This window comes from Microtus ochrogaster, chromosome 2 (assembly GCF_000317375.1).
Source record: "Microtus ochrogaster isolate Prairie Vole_2 chromosome 2, MicOch1.0, whole genome shotgun sequence".
NCBI lineage: Eukaryota > Metazoa > Chordata > Mammalia > Rodentia > Cricetidae > Microtus > Microtus ochrogaster.
In genome coordinates this window covers 22105471-22111787 of record NC_022010.1, presented here as the reverse complement: position 1 = coordinate 22111787, position 6317 = coordinate 22105471, and the positions used below count along the sequence as shown (strand labels likewise).

General features: G+C 47.5%; 1 protein-coding gene across 3 annotated transcripts in view; it reads right to left on the bottom strand.

Moving 5' to 3' along the window:
• Hip1 (huntingtin interacting protein 1) overlaps window positions 1–6317 on the bottom strand; it is a 123324-nt gene that overhangs the window by 53511 nt on the left and 63496 nt on the right. The window lies entirely within an intron of this gene.

Below are 6317 nucleotides of genomic sequence, written 5' to 3'. Positions count from 1 at the left end.
GTAGAGCACTGGCCTAGAATCCCCCAGTGAGGGGCTGGGGTGTGGCTCAGTGGTAGAGCACTGGCCTAGAATCCCCCAGTGAGGGGCTGGGGTGTTGCTCAGTGGTAGAGAGATCATAGCCCAGTAATAGAGTATTTGTCTAGAATCACCTGGTAGAGGATTGGAGGCTGGCTCAGTGGTACAGTGCCTGTTTTGCATACCAGAGACCCTCAGTTCAATTCTTATTACACAAAAATAAAAAAAGGGGCTGGAGAGATGGCTCAGTGGTCAAGAGCCTGGATGCTCTTCCAGAGGACCCAAGGTCTGACTCCCAGCACCTACATGGTGGCTCACAACTGTCCGGTTCCCTCCTCTGGTCTCTGCAGGAAGCAGGCGCACACATGGTGCACATGCTGGCAAAACACCCATATACGTTAAAAAAAAAAAAAAAAAAAAGCAAAAACTCGTTCGTGCTTCTTTTAATTTTTTGTGTTTCCTTTCTACTTCTTCTATTTGCTTTCCCATTTTCTTTCCCGTTTTCTTTCTTTCTTTCTTTCTTTCTTTCTTTCTTTCTTTCTTTCTTTCTTTCTTTCTTTCTTTCTTTTTGGTTTTTTAAGACAGGGTTTCTTTGTGTATCTTTGGAGCCTGTCCTGACACTCACTCTGTAGACCACCCTGGCTCTTCCCCTTCCTGCTCTTCCATTTCCCATGCTTGCTCAGTAAACCCCAGGCAGGGCAAAACAGGAGCCAAGCTGGAGATGAAGAGGCAGTCAGTGTGAGCCATGGTAGTGGTGTGCAGTGAGACGCTCCATAAGCAGGAGGCTTCCATACAATCCTGTGGGATGGTACCACGTACATTCAGGCCGGCTCCTCCCCCACGCAATCAATCTAACCTAGACAGGCGGAGGCTCACTTCTAGGTGACAGAATTCGCCACTGTACCATCCATCTGGACGAGGTACCGCCCTTTCTCCATCATCTTTACACTCACCGCCTTGCCAAAGCCCATCGTCTCCTGCTGTGCTATGAGAAATGTCCCCTACAGGGCTTACAGTGTAAGCTCTTGTTCCCAGCTGGGGGCACTGTTTGGGAAGGTCATGGAACCCTTGGGAAGTGAAGTCTCTCTGGAGGAAGAGGGTCAGTGGGGGCAGGCTCTGAGCCTCTATTGCTCTAGCCCACTTCCTGGGTGAGCAGCTGGGCTTCTGCTCCCAACATGCCTTCCCCACCTGCTGCCCTGGTATTTCCATACGTGAGAATAAATCCTTTCTCCTTTAAGTTACTTTTGCTAAGAGTACTTGTTTGTTTGTTTGTTTGTTTTCAAGACAGGGTTTTTCTATGTAACAGTCCTGGCTGTCCTGGAACTCATTTTGTAGATCAGGCTGGCCTTGAACTTGCTGAGATCTACCCGCCTCTGCCTCCTAAGTGCTAGAGTACTTAAAAAAAAAAAAACCAAACCAGCAATAGAAAAAGGCACCAATATGCCAAACAGCCCTCTTCCCCAAGCTAATCTGTCGGAACACTGGTCCCCAGCTGATGAGGCTCTACTGGGAAGTGCAGAAATACTGAAGAGGAGGTCTTTCTGGAGGAAGTGGGTCACTGGGTATCAGAGGTCAGACCTGCCTGAGGTAATGGCTGGCCCTGATTTCAGCCTGAACTCTCTGCTTCCCAGCATACAGCGAGAGGAGTCCTGACCACAAGTTCCTGCCACTGTCAACTCAGCCACGCCTTGGCCAACGAGGTGGACTGTGTCTTCTCCAACCCTGAACCGAAACAAATCAGTCCAACCCTTAGGTTCCATGTCAGGGATTTGGTGACAGTGACAGACAACTAAGGCACAGCCCGTGATAAAGATTTCCATACTGCTGGTGGTATACCATGCCAGGACTTGGGGGGGGGGGGCATTTCGGATGGACCGCGCTGGGTTGCATCCGCCCTCAAACCACTATGTTGCCCAACTGCTCTCCTCCCTCTTCCCTCTCCATGCCACGGCCACCCCATTTCCACAGCTGGTGGGAGCTTGGCTCCTCACTCCCCTGGTAAGGACCCACAGCAGCTTCGCACCTACAATCTCACCACACAAAGTGGAGGAGAGGGCTGAGATGGGCGGCACAGGAAGCTCTTGGGATCCAGCTGTATCGCCCATGGAGCTGATTCATCAGTGACCCGCCTGTCCCATGACTGAGGCAGGAAGTACTTGCTGCAAGCCCAGCAATGCCAAGGCCCACTGCTTCTCCCTCCCAAACATCCTATGCCTTCCTAACTCTTATTCTAATTCCCTAAGAGGCACCCTTACCTCACGACCGTATTACTGTAGGACCTGAACTCTACCTCTGCCCCATAGAGTCAGCTCTCAATATCCCCTGGAACTTAACTCTGCTCCCCTCCTCCCTCATCTGGTCCAAGGAGGGAACACTGTACACGTCATACATTCTTTTACTTTTATCTTCTTGTCTTGACACAGAGTCTTGCTATGTAGTCCAGGCTAGCCTATAATCACCAAGAAGGACCGTGAACTTTTTTTGGTCCTCCAAATGTCTCCACCTCCTGAGTACTGGGATTATAAATGTGCCACCACGCTTGGTTTAATGCACTCTTTCAACTGAACCACACCCCTAACCCCACGATCTGGAACTCTCCTCCCACCCCTGCCAAAGTTTCTCTATATAACAGTCCTGACTGTCCTGGAACTTTCTCTGTAGATCAGGTCGGCCTCGAACTCAGAGAGATCCTCCTGCCTCTGCTTCCCGAGTGCTGGGATTAAAGGCATGCGCCACCACTACCGGACTATTCTGGAATTCTTGATTCTCCTGCCTCAGACCCCTAGACTAGTTGGGGTTACAGGCATGTATCACCACACTGGATCCACAGGAGAACGTTCCATACATGAGGAAAGAACTCGGCAAAAGAATGACAGGAAGCAAGAAGGAAGAGTTTGGGCAAAGAGAGAGAAACATAAAGACAGTAGCCACATGGAGAACAGAGATTCCCCTGACGCCCACGCACCGACAAGCATATCTTTTTTTGTTTGTTTGTTTTTTTCGAGACAGGGTTTCTCTGTAGCTTTGGAGCCTGTCCTGGAACTAGCTCTGTAGACCAGGCTGGTCTCGAACTCACAGAGATCCGCCTGCCTCTGCCTCCCGAGTGCTGAGATTAAAGGTGTGCACCACCACCACCTGGCTCCGACAAGCATATCTTGAATTTTTTTTTTTAATCAGCGCAACTTTTCTTCATAGAAAACAGGAATTGACACTGAGCACAAATTAAGAGATTAATTATGCACTTTACCAAAGAGACTGGCATCACAGGCCTTTAAATAGCAATCCCCGTTAGTACATTTAAAATAGGGTTGCGTTTACAGAAGTGTGATTTACACAAAACCACATCTGTTACATAAAGCTCAGAAAAAGAGCTCCTCTCCCCTGGAGCCTCTAACTAGAGATCGGGCCCAGCCAACAGTCACCTGTCTTCCTGAAGCTACTCAGCCCCACCCTCACCCAACACTAAGATTAACCCCAACCTTAGTTAAGTCATTATGGGCCACTCTCTGTAGCCTCGGCTGGGTCTAGGCTAGGCTGGCCTTGAACTCAGAGACCCACTTGCCTCTGTCACCCTACACAATTCTTTAGCATGTGCTGAGTTTTGCTTTTTTTGAGGTACGATCATGAAGCATAGAACACTCTGGCTTGAACTTACTATGTAGCCCAGGCTAGCCCTAAAATAAGGATGGTTCCTTCTGCTTCAGTCTCCTGAGTATTGGAATGCCAGGCATGTGTTACCATGCCTGACTATTCAAAGGTTTTGAGCACAGGGGTAACACAATTGGGATTTGCTTTCCTTTAAATTTGTTTTGTTTGAGATGTGACCTCACTTAGCCCAGGCTGGCCTTGAATTCCTGAGCCTCCAGCTTCCACCTCCAGAGGACTGGTATTACTGGCAGGCATCACTATACCTGGCTTTATGCAGTGCTAGGAACGAATCCAGAGCTTTGCCTATGCCAGGCAAACACTCTAACCCAGCCACATCCCTGACCTTGGCGGCATTTTTTTTTTTAAGACAAGTCTCACTATGTAGCTCTGGTTGTTTTAGAACTCACTCTGTAAACCAGGCTGGCCTCGAACTCAGAGATTCCCCCTGCCTCTGCCTCCTGAGTGCTGGGATTACAGGCAAAGGCTATGCTGAGACTAGATTACAGGGACAAGATGAGGGTGGCAGCAGAAATGACAAGCTTGCACTAGGGCTCACAGTTCATTTCTTCATTTACTTTTTCTTTTCAGTGCTAGAGGCTGAACCCAGGGATTGCGTGAATGCCACTGGAATGTTTTGTGTGTGTGCGTGGTGTAGTGTGCGTGCGCGTATGTGTGCGGCATAGCGATGCCCATCCTCAAAAACAAGCACACGAGGTGGAATGATGGGAAAAGTTCGAGGCCACGGGAGCTTGTTTTCAGGTATGTTAAATCAAAGCAAGCTATCAGAGAGCCACACAATACTATAAATGAGCAAACTAGGCAAGCATTCTACCAACTGACCTACATTCCTAGCCCAGGGTTCCTTTGTTATACCCGGGGAAATGACCAAGTAGGTGCCACATATGGGATTAGAAGAGTCCCAGCGGGCTGCGGACAAGAAGGAGGGAAAGCACATTCCTAGAATCCCCCAGTTAGGGGTGAGGGGTGTGGCTCAGTAAGGGCACCTGACTGTCCAGGCTGGATTTTGTTTGTTTGTTTGCTTTTGGTCAACTTGACACAAGCTAAGAGTCATCTGAGAGGAAAGACCCACAGTTGAGAAAATGTCTCTATAAGATTGGCCTATGCTAGCCGGGTGGTGGCAGTGCACGCCTTTAATCCCAGCACTCGGGAGGCAGAGGCAGGCAGATCTCTGTGAGTTCGAGACCAGCATGGTCTATAAGAGCTAGTTCCAGGACAGGCTCCAAAACCACAGAGAAACCCTGTCTCAAAAAACAAAAACAAACAAACAAAAAAAAAAACCAAAAAAAAAAAAACCAAAAAAAAAGATTGGCCTATGCAAGCCTGTGAGACATTTTCTTTTCTTTTTTTCTTATTTTGGTTTTTCGAGACAGGGTTTCTCTGTAGTTTTTGGTGCCTGTCCTGGAACTAGCTCTTGTAGATCAGGCTGGCCTCAAACTCACAGAGATCCGCCTGCCTCTGCCTCCTGAGTGCTGGGATTAAAGGCATGCGCCACCACTGCCTGGCTGAGACATTTTCTTCATTAGTGATCATATGGGAGGGCCCAGCACATCTTGAGTGGTGCCATGCCCGAAACAGGTGGTCTTGAGGTTCTGAAGAGCCCAGGCTGATCAAGCCAGTGAGCAGTGTCCCTCCATGAATTCTGCTTCGGTTCCAGCAGTGACAGAGTGTGGCCTGAGAGATGTAAGAACTATTTCCCTCCCCAAGTAGCTTTTGTCAAGTCCAAATGAATCAAAGACCTCAACATAAAGCCAGCCACATTGAACCTTATAGAAAAGAAAGTGGGAAGTATACTTGAATACATTGGCACAGGGAACCACTTCCTAAATAGAACCCCAGCAGCACAGACACTAAGAGAAACAATTAATAAATAGGACCTCCTGAAAATGAAAAGCTTCTGTAAAGCAAAGGACACGGTCAACAAGACAAAACAGCAGCCTACAGAATGGGAAAAGATCTTCACTAACCCCACATCAGACAGAGGTCTGATCTCCAAAATATACAAAGAACTCAAGAAACTGGACACCAAAAGATCACATAATTCAATCAAAAAATGAAGTACAGACCTAAACGGAGAACTCTCAACAGAGGAATCTAAAATGGCTCAAAGGCACTTAAGGAAATGTTCAACATCCTTAGTTATCAGAGACATGCAAATCAAAACAACTCTGAGATTCCATCTTATACCCCGTAAGAATGGCCAAGATCAAAAACACTGATGACAATTTATGCTGGAGAGGTTGTGGGGAAAAGGGAACACTTCTGCATTGCTGGTGGGAATGCAAGCTGGTACAACCCCTTTGGATGTCAGTGTGGTGATTTCTCAGAAAATTAGGAAACAACCTTCCTCAAGATCTAGTAATACCACTTTTGGGTATATATCCAAAGGATGTTCAATCGTGCCACAAGGACATGTGCTCAACTATGTTCATAGCAGCATTGTTTGTCATAGCCAGAACCTGGAAACAACCTAAATGCCCCTCGACTGAAGAATGGATAAGGAAAATGTGATACATTTGCACAATGGAGTACTACACAGCAGAAAAAAATAACAGCATCTTGAACTTTGCAGGAAAATGGATGGAACTAGAAAACATTATTTTGAGTGAAGTAACCCAGACCCAGAAAGACAATTA